Source organism: Octodon degus, unplaced genomic scaffold (assembly GCF_000260255.1).
Source record: "Octodon degus isolate 3935 unplaced genomic scaffold, OctDeg1.0 scaffold00174, whole genome shotgun sequence".
In the NCBI taxonomy this organism is placed as follows: domain Eukaryota; kingdom Metazoa; phylum Chordata; class Mammalia; order Rodentia; family Octodontidae; genus Octodon; species Octodon degus.
In genome coordinates this window covers 2,920,246-2,940,007 of record NW_004524750.1, presented here as the reverse complement: position 1 = coordinate 2,940,007, position 19,762 = coordinate 2,920,246, and the positions used below count along the sequence as shown (strand labels likewise).

General features: G+C 40.7%; 1 pseudogene; it reads left to right on the top strand.

Moving 5' to 3' along the window:
* The first annotated feature begins 2,845 nt into the window (after positions 1-2,845).
* LOC101559641 lies at positions 2,846-3,474 on the top strand (annotated as a pseudogene).
* The last annotated feature ends 16,288 nt before the right edge of the window (positions 3,475-19,762 follow it).

Genomic DNA, 19,762 nt, shown 5'->3' with positions numbered 1-19,762 from the left:
CCAAGTGCTGAGATTACAGGTATGAAACATCACCCTGAATAATCCCTAAATTTATTTTAATTTGATGACTTTTTTATTTAGGTTAAGAACACTTAATTACCTTAATCTTAGAAATTCATTATTGTGTGTCATAGGTTTTTATAAGCTTTCAGATGACTAGATATGTCATGAAGAACTACAGAAACAATATCCCAGAAGAAAATGATCCTGGCAGAGGAAATGACCGAGGTGACGGATGCTTTGTGAATCCAAGCAGCATGGATGCACCCGGGGCTGGGTGAGCCACAGCCACAGCATGAGGGAGAAGGTGGATGGGCACCTGGTTTGGCTACCAGTGAAATGCAGGGGTTTGGGGGAGCTGTTTTGCAGAGGAAAAACAATTTCATCTGTACTCTAAGCAATCATTTTGGCAACCTTGTTGGTAATCAACTGAAGGTGCCAGGGAAAAGTATAGAGATATGTTTGGAGGTGACAGTTTTAGACTAGCCAGGGGGCTGTGGTGGGCTGAATTGAGAAACAAGATATAAGCCTTGGCTGACCCGGGAACATGTGTGTGATGCTTTCTGCTTGGTGTAAAACCAGATGCGCATCAATGGCAATTGCAAGTTTCTGTTTAGGCCTCACATGCAAGAACAGAGTAGCCATTTACTGAAACTAAGAAGCTTATTGGAGAAACTTGTTGACACAAGAGATAATAAAAGAGAGAATGAAGTGTTCTTTAGAAAGCATGAGGAAGTGTAATGACACAAGTGCAAGTAATTGGTTTCACATGAAGATTCGGGAAGCTAATTTGTTGCAAGATAAAGGAGGACAGGCTGTTGGATTGCTCATGATGCAATATGAAAGTTCCACTCTGATTTTCTTCTACTTTTGTCATGAACAATGGAAGCAAAGGAGTCAGGCAAATATGAGTATGAAGAAGACTGTGCTGAAGGTATGAGAACAGAACGTAATTACTGTCCAAAAAGGCAAGCAGTCCAACAGACTTGGTGAACCTGTGTTTCTCTTCAATCCTATTGCACTATGGAGGGGAGGGCTAGAGCGCCTTGCTCGGCTGTCTAGAGTAGGTCTGCCATCTGTGCTAAGTGGCGTTTCGCCACTGCGATTGAATGCCTGAAGATAAAGCAAGGGCTGTGTATCCTGGCTCATAGCCTCAGAGGCCCCAGCCACACTCTGATACATCCACTAGTTTTACTTCTGTGTGGAGGGAGGGAAGTGGCTCGCCTCGCAGGCTCAGGAGCCAGAGCCAGCAAGGAAGGGATCAGGTACCAGGTGGTGGTCCAGGAGTCATCAGCCACGGTGCATTTCCTTCTGCTAGGCTCACGCTGTTTGCATCACTTCCTAAGGAGGCCATCAGGTTTTGGCTGACCAGTGGATTAGCCTAATGATGAGTGAGTCCCTGCGCTCCAACCACTTCCCAGAGGTCTATCGGCTAGCATCCAAACCTGTGGCACAGGCTATGAGGGTTAGGCCACACAGCATAGCACCAGTCTTATTATCATGAAGAGAGTAGCAAGACAGCTGAATGCAAATGCAGCTTGCATTTATAGTAACAGGATAGACCACACAAAGATAGTAATTTAGGAGAGGAAACAGTCAAATGTAGCACACATGCTAAGTGGGTTGCAGGTCCTTCTTCAGGGGCAAAGCACTGTCCAATAGAAGTTGCTGCAGGGAGTAACCTGAAAGAGAGAGAAACTCGTCATTAGCCTTTTATTGTTTATCAAAATAATTCAAGGAACTTATAATATTTAAAATTGACTATTCTGGAAAATACAGGTCTTTTATGTATTTAGTACAGGGTCTACAGGGTCTCATTACACTGATTGGACTGGCAGGGATTCTCCTGTTTTCAGCCTCCCAAGCACTGGGATTATAGGCATGTGCCACCATGCCTAGTCTCAATCCCTATCTCAGCATTCCTGGGGGCAGAGCCAACACAGCAGGCCAGGGATCGAACCCCAGGCCCTGCATCTGCCTGCAGGCTCTTTAATCCACTGAGCTATCTGGGAAATTTTAAACCCTGAATCTCAGTTTATTCTATGTTGTGTAGATTTTGTTAATCCACATTCTTTCTACCATAAAAATAGTTCTCTGAAATGTGTAACTGAGTAAAGTGAGGGATGAAATTGCAATACATTAAGTAGCAATACAAAGAGTCTTTATAAGTGTATGCATTCTAAAAGCAACTGAGCTAGCTTTTCTAACTTGGGGGCATAATCAGTATTTCAATTACTTATTTTTACTAGTGTGTGTTTGCAATACCTAATACATCTTCATCTTGGGGAACTGGTGCCTGTAAGTGCGACATCTTAGCCACTGTTACCTGCTCTTTCCTCCCCACCCTCCTGTTCTTCCGCAATCAGAACCCCACTGTGTCTTCACAGAGTTTGCCTCCTTACTTCTTCCGTCTTTAATTTTCTCTTTAAATGATTTATATTTTCAGTTTTCATGTAACAGTACCTATGTGATATATAACTTCCTAGGTCTGATTTATTTCAGTTAATGTTGGTCTCAAGATACATCCATTTCCTGACAAATGTCTCAAATGTAAGCTTCTCTGTGGTTGAGCAGCACGCTGTGATCTGTATGTGCCGCGTTTTCTTTACCCATTCTGCTGCTGGTGTGCCACTTCCAAACTCTGAACTGTGCTGCTCTAAGCATGGATGCACATGTACTTTTGGACTATAATTCTTTCAGCCAGTTACTTGAAAAGGGAGTACCTAAGCAGAAAAGAGCTTCTAGCCACTGCAGTACACTGAGCTCCATAGAGACAGCACCTGGGGAAGTGAGGGCCGGACGGGCACTGGGCAACTCTGTGCCTCACTGAGGAAAACAAGTAGACATGGGCAAAGGAGACCCTAAGAAGCCGAGAGGCGGGATGTCATCATACGCATTCTCTGTGCAAACTTGCCGAGAGGAGCACAAGAAGCACCCAGGTGCTTCCATTAACTTCTCACAGTTTTCTAAGAAGTGCTCAGAGAGGTGGAAGACCATGTCTGCTAAAAAAAAAAAAAATGAAAATTTGAAGACATGGTAAAAGTGGACAAGGCTTGTTATGAAAGAGACATGAAAACTTATATTCCTCCTAAAGGAGAAACAAAAAAGAAGTTCAAAGATCCCAACGCACCCAAGAGGGCTCCTTCAGCCTTCTTGTTCTGTTCTGAGTATCACCCAAAAATCAAATTAGAACATTCTGGCCTCTCCACTGGTGATGTTGCAAAGAAACTTGGAGAAATGTGGAATCATAGTGCAGCAGACGACAGGCAGCCATACGAGAAGGAGGCTACTAAGCTGAAGGAAAAGTATGAAAAGGACATCACTACCTACCAGACTAAAGAAGCAACAAAAAAGGCAGTTGTCAAGAATGAGAAAAGCAAGAAAAAGAAGGAAGAGGAGGATGAGGAAGGTGAGGATGAAGAGAAGGAAGAAGATGAAGAGGATGAGGAGGATGAAGAGGATGATGATGAATAAGTTGATTCTAACACAGATTTTTTTTCTTGTCTATGAAGCATTTAACTCCCCTGTACACAACTCACTCCTTATGAAGAAAATAAATTAAAATGTAAGACTGTGTAAGATTTGTTTTTAAACTGTACAGTGTTTTTTCTTTTGTACAGTTAACACACAACTGAATGTGTCTTTATTTATTTATTTATTTATTTATTTATTTATTTATTTATTTATTTATTTTTGGCTGAACCGGGCATTGAACTCAGGCCCTTGCACTTGCCAGGGAAGTGCTTATTCTGCTGAGCCATCTCTCCGGCCCCCGAATGTGTCCTTAGGTATCCCTGTCCTGGTGGTATATTCAATAGCCACTAACCTTGCCTGGTACAGTACAGGGGTTGTAAATTGGCGTGGAGATTTAAAGCAGGTTCTGGTTAGTGCAAAGCACAAACCAGTTATATATGGGGATGGGAGTGTTTCATCTTAGTTGTCTCTGATGGAGCGTTTACAAAATAATTGCTGTTCTGTTAACTTAGTATCACTCGGTAATTGCAAAAAAAAGTTGCAACTGTTTTGTTGACATTCTGAGTGCTTCTAAGTAAATACAATTTTTAATTTTTTAAAAAGAAAAGAACTTCTATTGTTTTGAGGAATCTTTGTACTATTTCCAGCAATCTTTTACATTTGTAGCGATTATACTGGTTGAGGATTACAGAGGCATTCTTTTTTGCAACAATTTTTCCAGCATTTGTTATTAGTTGATCCCTTCATGTTAGCCATTCTTTTTGACATACAATGGAATCTCACTATCATTTAAATTCGGATTTCTCTAATTATAAAGATATTGAACATTTTTTCATAGTTTTTTGTCATTTTTGCATCCTCTGGAAAGTGTCAGAAGGTGTCTATTCATTTCAACTTCCCATTTTTTATTAGGCCTTTTATTGTGCGTGCCCAGATGTTTTGATGTCTTTATATACTATTCCACTTTCAAAGGAGTAGCTGGTAAGATAATTATTTTTCTTATCTTGTACGTTGTCTCCTCACTGTTGTCTTGTCTCTTCTATTCTGCAGGTTGTTTCTGTGGCTGTGCAGAAGATTATTGCTTTAATAAATTCCCATGTATAGATTGCTGGTACTATTTCTTATGCCTCTTGGGTTTTGCAAAGAATGTCCTTGCCTATTCCTATGACTTCAAGTGTTCTACATATTTTACCTTCCAGAAGATTCTGGATTTCTGTTTTAACATTAAGGTATTTGATTCATTTTGGGTTATTTTAGTGCACAATGAGGAGTAGGTGTTTGTCTTCTGCATATAATTAGCCAGTTTCCCAAGCACAATTTGTTAATAAAGCTGTCATTTTTCATAGCAAAAATTTTCTCCCTTTGTCAAAGATCAGATCCCTAAGTGTAGCTGAGATTGTTTCTACATTCTTAGTTTTGTTCCATTGATCTACATATCTGATTTCTGTGCTAATATCATGCAGCTTTTGTCTTATCACAGTAGCTTTACAATTTAATTTGAAATCTGGGTTTGTGAGTGCCCTAGTTTACTTTTGCTGACTAGGAATTCTTTGGCTACTGTAGGTGACCTTGATTACATCTAAGTCTTGGGATTTACTTTTATAATTGTATGAAGAGAATTATTATTGTTTTGGTTGGGATGGCATTAGGTCCACATATTAGTTTTGATAGTGTGGATACTTTGAAGTGGTTGGTTCTACCTACTGAAGAATGTCTTCCCATTTTCTAATGTCCTTTTCACTCTTGTTTTTTTCAGGATATTATAGCTTTTTATTATAGCAATCTTTTATTTTCTTGATTAGGTAAACCTAGGGCACTTAAATTTTATAGCTATCATGAATGGTACTGTTTTTCTGTTACTTTTCTCAGTGGGTTCATTGTTGATGTAAAGGAAGGCCATTGAGTTTTGTGTAAATTTTGTGTTCTGGTACATTTTTAAATTTGTTTAGTGATGTGTTTTGTTTATTAATTCATGTGTATTGAATTTTTCTTATATCCATGTGGTAAAATCAACTTGCTCACAATGTGTGACATTTTAATAATCTGTTGCATTCTGCTTGTATCTGGTTGAAATTTGTATCTATATTCATTAAGAAAATGGGCCTATAGCTTGCTCTCTCTCTCTCTCTCTCTCTCTCTCTCTCTCTCTCTCTCTCTCTCTTTCTTCTTTTCTTTTTTTCTTGAACTCTTGTCCTGTGTTGGATAACTGTTTAAATTACAGTCTTGTGCAAAGTCAGCACTAACCATCTATTTTTTTTTATATTTTTAGTTTAAAGAGTAAAAAACAAAAATAAACAAAAGCATGGAAAACAAAAACAAAGACAGAAATGGGGTTACATACAACAATATACATGCTGCAGATTTTCAAAACAAGAATGGTTAATTAACAATGATTGATATTTTATCATTAAATCTGTTGCTCAGATTAAAAGATATAGTTATGGAACGTTGGACATATGATTGAATATTACCGCATGCTTTCAAGAAATCTTAAAGTTTTGTTCTTGTCTCTCTTTTATTACTGTTTTCTAAAATAATTATTTTAAAGACAGTATAGTAATAATTGATGGGACACTAGAAATGGTATACATTTAGAAGACCAAGGTAACAGGTATTTCAAGCACAGTTCTTGTATTACACGTTGCTCTCCTTAATGTAGTTGCTTAGTTTGCAGATATCAACATACAGAGTTAGTCAAGGTGAGAATTCTACACATTAACTGATATTAAAAGAAAAAACTGATTTAAGTTCTTAGTACAATCACCTCAGACATCCTGTATATATATTTGCATGTTTTTCCCCTTTTTCCCTATCTTCTCTCTCTCTCTCTCTCTCTCTCTCTCTCTCTCTCTCTCTCTCTCTCTCTCTCTCTCCTTTCTTTTTCCTGCCTTTAGGACAGGGTCTACAGGGCCTCACTACATACATAGGACTCATAGTGATTCTCCTGCTTTCATCCTTTCAAAGCCCTGGGATTACAGGTGTGTGCCACCATGCTGTGGGGGTGGGGACCGGCACAGCATGACTGGGATCAAATCCTGGCTGCTGTACTCTGCCTAAGCAGGCGCTATAGTCTGCTGAGGTATCAGGCTGGCCTTTTTCCTATCTGTTCTCCTTTCACTCCTCTTCACTGTTTAATCCTTCAGTTCTGCTTCTTTCTGTTTAACTGTATCTGTTATACCTCTCAGGTTTTATTTCCTCTTTTTAGTTCTTATACTGGGAAGACAATATGACATTTACACATGTGAGTCTAGTTTATTTTGCTTATGAGCATATCCTCAAGTTGTATCCACTTACCTAGGAAGGATTCATTTGCCCTTCTTTATAGCTGAATAATACTCCACTGTATAAAAATGTCACATAGTTGTCACCCATTCCTCACACGATGGGCATTTTGATTGTTCCCAAGATTTGACTATGACAAATTGTGCTGCTATAAACATGAGTGCAAACATATCAGTGTGATATGATGTCTTCAGCTCGTTTGGGAAAATTCCGAAAAGGAGGATAGCTGGATTGAATGAGATTTCCAGTCCTAGTTTTGTGATGAGTCTCCACACTGATTTCCATAATTGCTGTATGAGTATACGTTCCCACCAGCAGTGGAGAAGTTTCTTTTCCCCTGTAGCCTCTCCAGCATTTGTTATTAGTCCACTTCTTTGTGGTAGCCATTCTTTCTTGAATGAGATGGTATGTCAATGGTGTTTTAAATTGCATTTCTTGAATGGCCAGCGATGTGGAGCATTTTATCATGTATTTATTTACCTCTTATATTTCTTTCCGGAGAAGATGAATGTGTGTTCATCCCAGATGCTCATTTTTGGATTGGGTCTTTAAATTTTGGGATCCTAATTTTTTTATAGCTCTTTATATATTCTAGGTAGAAGACCTTTGTCTGATTGATTATTGGTTAAAATTTTTTTTTCCAAATTTGTGGGTTGTCTTTTCACTATGTAGGTAATTTTTTTTGATGTGCAGAAACTTCTCAGTAAGAGGAGGTCCCAGTTACTGAGTCTTCAAGGATTTCCTAGGTAGCTTGATTTTTGTTCAAGAAATGTTTGCCTATCCCTATGTCTTCAAGATTTCTACCTACTTTGTCCTCCAGTAGGTTTAGTGTTTCTGTTTTCAGGTTTAGATCTTTAATCTACTTTTACTTTAGTTTAGTGCATAGTGATAGACCTGGGTCTAAGTTTAGTTTTCAGCATTTAGAGAGGCAGTTTTTCCAGGAACATTTGTTAAAGAATCAATCTTTCTTCTAGTGAACATGTTTGACCCCTTTGTAAAAGGTAAGATGGCTGAGTGTGCTTATAGTTGTACTTGCATCTTCTAATCTGTTTCATTGATCCTCAGGTCTGTTTCTTTTTGCCAGTTCCATGCTGATTTTATCATAGTAGCTTTGTAATATAATTTCAAATCAGGGTACATAGTCAATACCCAACAATCAGTAGCATTCCTCTACACAGATAGACACACTAGGAGAGAATTTAGAGAAACAATATCCTTCACAGTAGCACCCCCAAAATGAAATACCTAGGAATCAATCCAAATAAAGAAGTAAAAGATCTATTCAATGAAAATTACAGTATTCGGTTAAAGGAGATCAAAGAGGATTTCCAATATTGGAAAGACATTCCTTGCTACCAGATAGGAAGAAACAACATTTTGAAAATAGCCATGCTCCTAACTGTTATGCAAATTTAATGCAAACCATATAAAAATACTACCAACATACCTCACAGGTCTAGAGAAATCATTCCTAAAATCTATTTGGAACCAGGAAAAACATAGAATAACAAAGGCAAGGGGCACTATAATCCCTGACTTTGAAATCTATATTTTTAAATATTAGACTTGTTACATAGAACAAGTGTCAGTGAAAATGGTCAGGTTGACTTAATATATATTTTGGAATGCATATCCATCAATTCTTCTACAAGTAAATTCTGCTGAATTCTAATATTGTGGTAAGTGAGTTCTGCATTATGTTGTGCAGAATTTAGGAAAAAGATAAAGAATTTGCCCTTAAAACTTCTCTTTATCTTCTGAAGTCTAATATCTATTTGTTAAACTACTGTTCTTTACCTTCAGACCCTCTACTTGCAAATAGCTATTTCAAATATCTGAGTTATCCTCTCCAGACAAATACCACCCTGATCTGTATTTCCCTATAGCCCATGGCTTAGAAAATGTTTTAGAATAATTAATTTCAAAGAACTTGATGGAGACAAATTTCCATACGTCTCAAGATTTTTTAAAGATATTTTTAATTGGAAACATAAAAATATATCACAAGAATATTGCAGTCTCTATTATTCCATCTTATATCAGTACTTCATGTTTAGCAGTGCCAAAGTTGGTACTGTACTTTCATCAGAAAGAATATCAAAACACAGTGATATTTTAATTTTCATCAAAATGAAATAATCATAAAAAACATTCCAAATGGGTTTAAAATGTTATCAGTCAAAAAATTGGAAATTGCTTTCATCTTCAGAAGTATTTCCACTCTGATTTTTGGGAAACTCACATGTTGCACACTTCCATTACCCAGCCTTTTAGAACAACGCTGATTATGCCAACACTTTGCTGTTATTTTATAAAGGCCAAAGAAGGAACTCGAGTTGAAGACTGTATTAATTTCATATATTTTAAATTAAAGGGAAGTCAAATCATAAGTTGCTCAGCTTGTGAAGTAAAAGTTGACCTGTCAAGATATCGAGAAAGTATATTAGTTAAAATTTGGCCTTTATGGGCTGGAGAGATTGGTCAGCAGCATACGCACCTGCCTGGCAAGCGCATGGTCCCGAGTTCAATCCCCAGTCCCCCCCCCCCCCATGGCCCTTTAGAAAGCTGTTCAAATATTCTAGATTATAGCAGAATTTATGAGATCCAGTATCTTCACAAAGCAGCAGTACAAATTCATGTTCTTGAGCTATGAATTTTATAATAAAGGTTTAAAAAAACTCAAGGGGGAAATTTTGTTTAGAATTTGAAGTTTGAGAAAAATCCTAACTTTGTTATTTTTTAAAAACTACTTTCAAGCATGACAATCTATATTTCCTTGTGCATAATAAAGGTTAAGGGTAGATAGAACAAAATGTTTTTCTTTCAGAGCATTCAATAATTGCTCAATCTGTAGCACGGAAGTTGAGTGTCCCATTTTATACAACCGTGAAAACAAGCCTTAAGTACATAGGAGTTTAATTGTACTTTTTCTTGACATTTTCCAGTTTAATTAGAGCTTTCATAATGTCAGAGGTTTCCCATTTAATTTCTCCTACTTGAAGACATGATTATCACGAATATTGTGTTTTCCTTTTTGTCAGTTTCATGTCTTTTGAAACAGAAAGATAGCACAGAACCTTGGCACACAGGGTCAATCAAGAAGGATTAATGAGCTTTGGATGGCAGGGACGTTAATAATGTATTAATAGTAACCTGTCTATTATGCCCACCCTGGTTCTGAATGAAGAACCACTAATTTTTATGTGTTTGGGCAGATGTGTGGCATTTTATCTAGAAATGTGACACTAAGAATATTGTAAAAGAATTTGCAAAAGAAAAGAAAAGAAGGAAAGTGACTGTATTTCAGGTATTTTGTACATTGTTTAAAATGTTATCAAGTAATTTTGGGGACAAATATTCTCTTGCACGCTTGAATTTCCTAGCATACTTTCAAGGGCTGAGCCAAGCAAGTGGCACAGATGCGATGGTGACCACTGTTGTGCCCTGAAAATGAGGTGGCATTCAGCACTGTCTTTGTAAATGTTGCTTTGGCGAAGACATTAGGCAACCATGACTCAGGATGCAGCAAAAGGTGGCCTCCCAGCTGGTGTACTTTGGTTTGTTAGTCGCCAAGTAAATAGTTCAGGTTACATTCCTGACAGTTTTCTTTCTTAAAAACAGCTGGTCACTGGTCACTGTAATGAATATTATAAGAACTAATGCCCAATTGACAATGGATATATGTGATTACAATATAATCCCAAGACAGCCGGAGATCAGAGCCTGATATTTGGGGAATTATCTCAGTCAGTGCTCATTAACATAAAATAAATCTGCATCCAAATCCTGCATGCCATTTTCTGGTTACTGTTGGCCTTTGAATGTGGTGTATTGGCTGGGAAGACTGGGAGTGCAGACCTCTTTGGTGGCTGGTTGTGGCCCTGCCAGACAGAAAGACAGAAGAACAGAGGACAACGACCTCTCCAGGTCCCAGCAGAAAGGCCTGACCTTGAGGTTTCTCAAGTCCCCTTAGATGTCTACAGGAGTGTCTCCAGTACTCTTCTCTCATTGCTGGGATGAAATACCTGACACCCAAAATAAAATGAATGCTTTATTTAGTTCACAGTGTGGAGGTTTCAGTCTGTACTCAGCAGGCACCAAGGCAGAATGGCCTATGGCAGAGGGCAGCTGTTCATGGCAACAGAAGGCAGCAAAACAGCAAGCAAAAGGGAGGAGCAGCAGCAACAATGGTAACAGAGAGCAAGTCTTTCTCCCTTACATTGCATTCAGGCTATCCATCCCAGGCTGGGTTCAGTACTCACACCCATAATCCCAGCAGCACTGGAATTGTAATTCATAATTATAATGATTCCCAGTGAATCATGAATTAATCACAAACTCTGGAAGTTCACCACATGACTGCATGAGGTTTTGGGGAGCCAAATAGATGAAAGCTATAACATTCTATCCTTGGACCTCCAAAGACTCATGCACAGGTTTCTCTCTCACAGCTTTACACAATACCATCCCAGAAGCACACTGCCTGACCTGCAAGGCCTTCTGAAATCTAGGTGGAAGCCTTCTTAACCTTAGAACTCCTGCATTATGCATGTGCCTAGTACCAGCACCACGTGGACTGTACCAAGATCTGCTGCCAGGTGGAGCAGTAGCCGGGCTTCATTCTCTCTTGGCTATAGGAGTCCAGTGCCTGGACCACTGAGAACTCTGCTTCTGATTCCAAGGAATAAAGTCTCCATGCTGGAGCCATTCTGGAACCCAATGTGGCAGCTGCTGCCATTTGGGAACATGGGGCTCTGTGGACTTTTCTCCAATGTAAAGCCCCCCACCTTGTGGTTCTGAGGCTGCAAGGATGGTGACCTGCTGCCTCATGTGGTGCCTTCGGGTCACCTTTTCCATTCTCTTGCTCCTTCTCAACAATGGAGATCCTCTCAGCTCTACCTTTGCATTCCTCCTCTTTATTGGAGCTTCCATTCTGGTCAAACTCACAGCATTTTAAACCCACCTGATGGGCTTTTTGCTCCTGATTTTCAATATAAATCTGACTCAAAGCTCCCAACAATAACCATGCCCCTGCCTCAAAATATTGAGTGACTGCTTTGAGATATCTTTTACAAGATTATCTAGTCCTCCATCCTTAATCTCCATCTCAGGCAAATTCTCAACACAAGAAAATTTCAGACAAACTTTCAGCTAAGCCAAAGCCAAAACACACAATGTTTGGAGTCCAGTAGCCAATGCAGTCCTTCCCAGCAGAAACCTACCTAACCTGGATTTTATAGGCAGGATTTCTACCAGCCTTCTGATCTAAGCTCTGACCAGAATCTCCCATACAGAAGAGCTGAAGCTGTTTCAGCACTTCTCTTATAGGTGAAATCTCCAAACCTTTCCTATATTTTCCCATCAGCCATTCCCAAAAGCTTGTAATACATATGGTCAGGTTTAGCCACAGCAATGACTACACTTTTCTGGTACCAAATTCTCTCTCAATTACTCTTCTCTGGTTGCTGGGATTAAATACCTGACACCCAAAATGAAGAAAGTATTGGTTTATTTAGCTCATAGTTTGCAGAGATTTCAGTCCATACTCAGCTAGCTCCAAGGCAGAGTGGCACATAGCAGCAGAAAGTAGCAACACAGAAAGAACCAAAGTGAGGAGTGACAGCAACAATGGCGACAGAGAGGAAGCCTGTCTCCCTATGTTTTATTCAGGCTATCCTCCCAGGCTGGGCACAGTAATCACACCCGTAATCCCAGCAGCACTCATGCCCATAATCCCAGTGGATCATGAGTTAATCACAAGCTCTAGAAGTCTTCTCCATGACTGCATGAGTCTTTGGGGGGACAACTAGGCACAAACCATAGCAAGGAGTATTCCTAGATCCCTGCTTGAACAGCTCATACTGGACACCAAAAAGAGGAAGACATAGTCTATCCGCCTGGCTGTCTTATTCCAGTAAGGCCCCCAGTGGAACCCAGTTAGGCAGTCAGTCTTTCTCAGCTCAAGCAGAAGGGGTGTCTGATCAGTTCTCTTTAGTTAGGACCACTCTCAAGGGAAGGGGATTTGAATACTTGACCTCTGAGTGCCTGCTGAATGAATATGTGAGTGAGTGTAATGACAATGCGAGCCAGAGGCTTCTCCATCTGTGCACCAAGACGGGGACGCTCTGGCTGTGATGGCTGCGTGGGCTCTTGCCTGTGGTTCTGTGCTGATCACCATGTGCCACCAGAAGCCTGGCCCCCTCTTGTGCTAAGCTGTGCCTAGGTCTCCTTGAGGGTGCAGCCAGGCAGTTATCGGAACAGTCTTCTCTCTCTCTCTCTCTCTCTCTCTCTCTCTCTCTCTCTCTCTCTCTCCCTCCCTCCCTCCCTCTGTCTCTCTCTTCCTCTCTCCTCTCTCTCTCTCCCCCTCCCTCTGTCTCTCTCTCCCTCTGTCTCTTTCTCTCCCTCTCTCTTCCTCTCTCCTCTCTCTCTCTCCCCCTCCCTCTGTCTCTCTCTCTCCCTCTGTCTTTCTCTCCCTCTCTCTCCCTCTCCTCTTCTCTCTCTCTCTCTCTCTCTCTCTCTCTCTCTCTCTCTCTCTCTCTCTCCATTTTTCTCTTGCACCATTATTCAAGGGTACTCAACACACACATAGGAAGTCAAAGATGCCAGTCAGTAAGTCAAAATCAAGTCCTTACCTCAGGAGAAAGGGCTTTGATGGAACTACAATGAAGTCAGACTACTGTTTAGGGAGCAGCTGGTTCTGAAGACTAGTCACATGTGAGACCAAAGCAAGGCTAGTCTCAGGAACACAGCACCTGAGGCACACCACATGGATAAGCTATTAGGCAGAGAGGTTTCACATGCTATACAGCCTCACAAGTATGTGACTGCACTAGATCCATTGGACAATTCCTCCTTCTCCTCTTCCTCCTCCTCCTTCCTACTTCCTTTTTCATCAGGATAGAAGGCTCCACTTGGTCTCAGTATTCTGCATTGTGATTCTTGTCCCTTTTTCTCTATCCTCACCATCCCCACACTGAGGATGTCAAAAGCTGCATTTGGTGCCCAGACAGGGACCCAAGGAGCAAGAAAATACATTGGATAACAGGTAGGTAGAGATTTATTTCTGTGTGTGCACAAAGAGAGAAATAAGTCAGAGAAGCCAAAGAGAGAAATAAATAGGCCAGAGACACTAAAAAGAGATGTAATCTGAGCAGAAACTAAGGAAACAAAGTTGAACTGATTCAATCAAGTGTTAGAACATGAGGCAAATTGATTCTCATGAACAACAGGGGCCGGGGAGATGGCTCAGTAGAATAAGTGCTTCCCTGGTAAGTGCAAGGGCCTGAGTTCAATCCCTTCCACAAAAAAAAAAAAAAAGAACAACAAATTCAAATCCTCATTCTACTATGGATTTTTTTTTGTTGTTTTTGTATTTTAGGGAAGGATCTACAGCATGTTCTTGGTCTCACTACTAGATTGGACTCAGTGATTCTCCTGTTTACAGTCTCCCAAGTGCGGGGATTATAGGTATGCACCACCATGCCCAATCTCAACTGATGTCTCAATGTACCCCAGGGGTTGGGTCGGCATGGTAAACCCAGGGATTGAATCCCCCTGCCCAATTGCCTGCTTGTGGTTCTTTAACTTGCTGAGCTATTTGGCTGGTCCCTTCTATGGATTCTTGTGTGTACATTCTTTCATGTATTTGGGTCTGAGAAGCATCATGATAATTACGTGCCTGCTGAGTGGACAACAGAGGATTCCACTCAGAGCACTGCTTGCAGCAGGGACCAGTTAGGTATGGTGGTGCATGCCTACAAGCCCAGCACTCTAGAGGCTGAGGCAGGAGGATCTTTGCAAGTGTGGGAGCAGCCTGGGCTACCATGTGATCTCAAGGCCAGCCTGGATTTCATTATAGTGAGACCTAGTCTCAGAAAGACAATGAATAAAAACAAACAAGCAAACAAACCAGGGACTTGAATGGAAAAAGGATGATGGAGGGCAAGAAAGGCCGTTCTCCCACTAGAACATGTTTCACTGCAGCTCCAGTTTCTCAGCTGCACAAGGTAAAACAGGTAACATTAGCTGTGTCACAGCTGTCAGCTTCTGCTCTTCAGCTCAGAGAAAATTTGCTGTTATAACCAAAAACTTCCACCTCTGCGTGAGTAGAATTAGCTTCTCTTTCTCCCCTACAACTGGTGTTCAAGGAAGCCAGATGGGTGGGTCAGGAGAGAGAAAGAGATTTCAGCATAGCTGCCCTGTGGCTAAAGTCTAAATTCCCAATGCTTCGGGACAAGTCCGACCTCTTCACAAGCTGTACCTTCTAACACAGTACAGTGTATTAAAACGCTCTTTGACCTTAGTGTGGGTGGAGCTTACAGGACAACATAGCATAGCCCTGTGATTGGAAAATAATAGCTAAGGCATGTTTAAATCCAGTGGACTGTTTATTGTGGAAAGAAAAATTTTGAATTGTGCACACATCAGGCTGCTCCCAACCTAGCTGTTACAAAAAGATCTATTAGCCAGAGCAGGTCCCTTTCTTGTCAGAAACGATCAACTAAGTTTTGAATTGCAAGTATATGAAAAAAATAATAGGTGTCATAACAACTTGGAGGAGACTTCCTTCAAAACATGGGACATCCCTGAATTGGGCCGCTACCCACCAGAGCCCTGAAGAACCGTTTCATGGTCTCAGGCTGGTGAAAGGATTGTCAACAAATCAGAGGCTACTGGATTAATTATTGAATAATTTGCCTTTGAAAATGCAGAGAAGTGATGTAAAGTGGTGTTACAATCCCATAAAAATAGGCTAGATTATCTGAGATGATTTAGATTTGCTCAGGGGACTGCCTCAGCCGCAGCCATCACTGCAGCTGTTCACCCACAGGCCAGAGAACAGGAGACAAAGAGGTTACTTGTTTCAGGTGCAGCGGTGGGAGCATTTGCCCAAAATTTCTCTCTGTGCCAGTAAGGGCAGCCCAGCTATTGTTCAGCCCTTTCACAATCTGTACAAGGTATCAGTGAGGATATCACTATGCAAATGAATGGAGATCCAAAACTGATGTTAAAGGCCAATGTGTAGCAGGAGACTTACAATGGGGTCTGCCCAGCCCCACCAAACAGTGGACAGTGCTTTGCCTAATTCCTCCGCAGCCTCACTCCTTCACTGAGCATATTCTTGGCCTATGGTGAGCAACAAAAGACTTCAGAGGCTTGGACCTCAATTCCTCCTCCAGATTTGTACTAACTCCTGAAAAGGAACCGTGGCTATTCCTACTGGAGTCTATGAACCCCTGCCCCAAGGAGCATGGGAACTCCCTCTGGGTCACAGTATTCTCACATTAAAAGATCTCAAGGTTTTGCCTCCTGTCACTGATGCTGATTATACAGGGGAAAAGAAAGTTATGTTTTAGAGGCCCAGCCAGATAGCTCAGTGGATTAAAGTGCCTGCTTAGGCAGATGCAGGGACCGGGCATTCCCGGCATGCCCCCGGGGCTCCCTGAGGTGGCGACTGAGACTGGGTGTGGTGGTGCACACCTGTAATACGAGCACTTGCATGCTGAAAACAGGAGGATCACTACGAGTCTGATCTGCATAGTGAGACCCTATAGAGCCTGCACTAAATACATAAAACAGAAAGTTATGTCTCCAGCTCTATTAACACACTATTCAACTCACCTCAGACTCCTATATCACTCAGTTGGTCATTCTTCTTTTGACAAAGATTAGGTAATCTATAAATCAGGAAAGAGGATCTAAAGGTTTCAGATCTTTAGATGTTTAATGGGTTCAACAGAATAAACAGAATCATCCCAAGATGGAATTGACTATTGAAGGAAAAAAACATGCAAAAGGCTTTAGACACAAGTGCAGATGTTTCAGTTATTGTCCAATACAATTAGTGTATGGCATGGCTTTTTGATGTAGCAACTACAGATTTACAGGAGGTTGTGTAGTGTTTCTTACCCTAGAAGTGCCAAATTGTTAACTTGGAGAGAAGCAGAAGGACCTACCAGACAGTTTTCACCTTATGTCCACCATCATGTAGCAGTAAATCTATAAGGTCAAGATGTATTAGCACATTTGGAAAGTCCTGATTCTTCGGTGATTCAGATGTTACAGCAGCTTTCTTCCCATACAAGGTCCTCGTAAAAGCAATCAGGGAAGAGTAGAACTTCTTTCTTTTTCAGCACTAGGGATTGAAGAACCTCTTGTGTTTACTCCTAAGAAGATTATTCATTTTCGTGAAGGGCCTTGATTTCTTCTCCAACCACACAGACAATGTCCAGGATAACTTAGGTATCTGATGATCCTGTTTCCATTGATCAATGGCTCCTCACTCAGAAAAAGCTTACCACAGCTCATACTCCTGTCAATGAATCAATGATGGCAGGGAATGTAGACTCCTCCACTAGCCCTATTAATACACCTAAATTCATAATGAAAAAGAAGTCAGAGGGCCAAGGAGATAACTCATTGGACTAAGCACCTGCCTAGACAGGAGCAGGGACTGGGGTTCAATTCCTGACACCACATGCTGCACTGGCCCTACCCCCAGGCGCATTGTGCTGGCGACCAAGTCTGGGTGTGGTGGTGCATTCCTACAATCCCAGGGCAGGGGAGGCTGAAAACAGGAGGATCACTACCATCTGAGCTGTGTAGTGAGACCTTGTACAAAATGCATAAAAAAAGAAGAGGTCGAGCTTTGGAAGCTATGGGAGCACTAAAACCACAATTGCCTCATCCTGTAACTATTCCTTAACATGTTTCCTCATGGTAATTGATTTAAAAGACTTCATATTTACCATCCCTCCCCATCCTCAAGATAAAAAATGTTTTGTATTTAGTTTATCTTCCAATAATCATCAGGAGCTCATGCACAATTAACACTGGTGTTGTCTGTCTCAAGGAATGGTAAATAGTCTGACCCTGCATCAAGAGATTGTGGCTGGGGGACTGGGGAGATGGCTCAGTAGAATAAGCGCTTGCCTGACAAGCATGAGGGCCTGAATTCAATCCCGGGGGGGTGGGGAGAGAGAGAGAGAGAGAGAGAGAGAGAGAGAGAGAGAGAGAGAGAGAGAGATTGTGGCTGAAGCTATTTTATCAGACTTGTCCATTTGCTTATCTTATTCATTACATGGATGATGTTCTTCTAGCACATGAATCTTTCTAGCACATAACTATGAAATTGGACAATGCCCTTTATAATGCAGGACTGGTGGTAACCCAAAAAAAGGTGAAACTATGCCACCTTTTTCATATTTAGGTCACCTTATCCAGTAGAGACCTCTTGTGCCCTACACTGCTCAGATTTGGGATAATCATCTTGCAACTTTAACTGATTTTTAGACTGTCCTGAAGATATTGATTGACTCTTTCCAATTATTAAGCCAACAACTCATCATTTAACCTCTTCTTGATAATCTCAAGAGGAAACTTGTCTCCACCTATGCAAGAGCAATTACATTAGAGACTAAAATCACCTTGGACAAAGTTAATCTGGCTTCTCTCTAATGTTAAACAAATCGAATTAATTTGTCTGGAGGATAATGACAATCAATAACACCACATAAGTTAGCTAATGTCACTTGCCAAGAAGACAAGAATTGACATAATGATCATTGTAGAACAAAAGAAAAGGACACAATGATATTTGGTAGCTCATGTCCACAAAGCTGAATAGCACAATCAGCCGATGTGTGATTGGTCCTGCCAATGCATCGTAACAGGAATAATGGCTTTGTGGCATACGTGGCCATAGTAAAGGGCCCTGAGGCTGCCAAAGGATATGCTGAGTTGAGAAATGATTTAAAACCTGGGCAAACATGTGTCAACTCTACAGCACTGATAGTGTCAGCCAAGGGCACTGATAATGGCCCAGCTTGCATGAACACATCCTTCCAAAATTTTGTAATACTTTTCACATTTCCCTTAACATGGGAATTTCTTTTAACCTTCAAAGTCAAGGAATTGTTGAACATTTCATGTACAGTCAAAATTTAAACTCAAAAACAAAAAGCTGAATCCTTCCCTACAAAATTCACACCCATCATAGAGTTAATTTGGTATTATATACTGTTAACTTTTTAAGTACTACTAATAATGGGACTATACCAGGAGAAAGACAATTTAGAGGAAAAGAAGTTAGGAAGGGTCCTTTGGAAAGATCTTCATACTGGACATTGGAAGGAACCAAGCCCAGTGCTAACTTAGGGTGAAGGGCATGCTTGAGTCTTTCTAGAATGTGCTGAGTGGCTCCTGCCTGGGTGCCAGAGCATTCTGTCTGGCTTTATCATGGGCCCAGACCCAGGGTAGGAGTTGATTTCTCCTCTCAAGAAGATGATTCTCAGTCTTTGGCTAGTGACCACTTGGAGACTGCCCCACAGCCCATAGACAAAGATGGGGCTAGACCCAACTGAGGGTGAAGAAATTGACTCAGGATGCCCAAGAGATCATAACCAAAAATGAGAAAAAAAATTTCAGGAGGTGACAAAGTGAATAGAGACAACTGAGCTAAAGATTATGTGAAAGAAAGGGACAAAACAATTGCTACTATTCTTCATTTTTTTTTGGCAGAACCAGGAATTGAACTCAGGCATTTGTGCTTGTCAGGGAAGCGCTTATTCCACTGAGCCATCTCCCCAGCCCCTCCACTATTCTTAAAACAAAATAAAATGAAAAATTATTTTATTTAATTTATAGATAACATGTTTTAGTCCTTCCAAATTTTCTTGTAAATGTTGCCTGATAATTGACCTATAAAAAATTCTGACTATATTTATAAACTTCTAAAATTATAAAGTGTCATTATAAATTAATTTGGCCAAAACATGTTCTTGAGTGTACTCAGATATAGGAAGCACGTTGTCTGTATATGCTGTTTGCTTGTTCTTTTCTGTGAACAGCTGCTTTTTATTTGATGTTTTTTCTTTTTTCTCTCTCTCTCTCTCTGTCTCTCTCTGTCTCTGTCTCTCTCTCTGTCTCTCTGTCTCTCTCTGTCTCTCTGTCTCTCTCTGTCTCTCTCTGTCTCTCTCTGTCTCTCTCTGTCTCTCTCTCTCTCTCT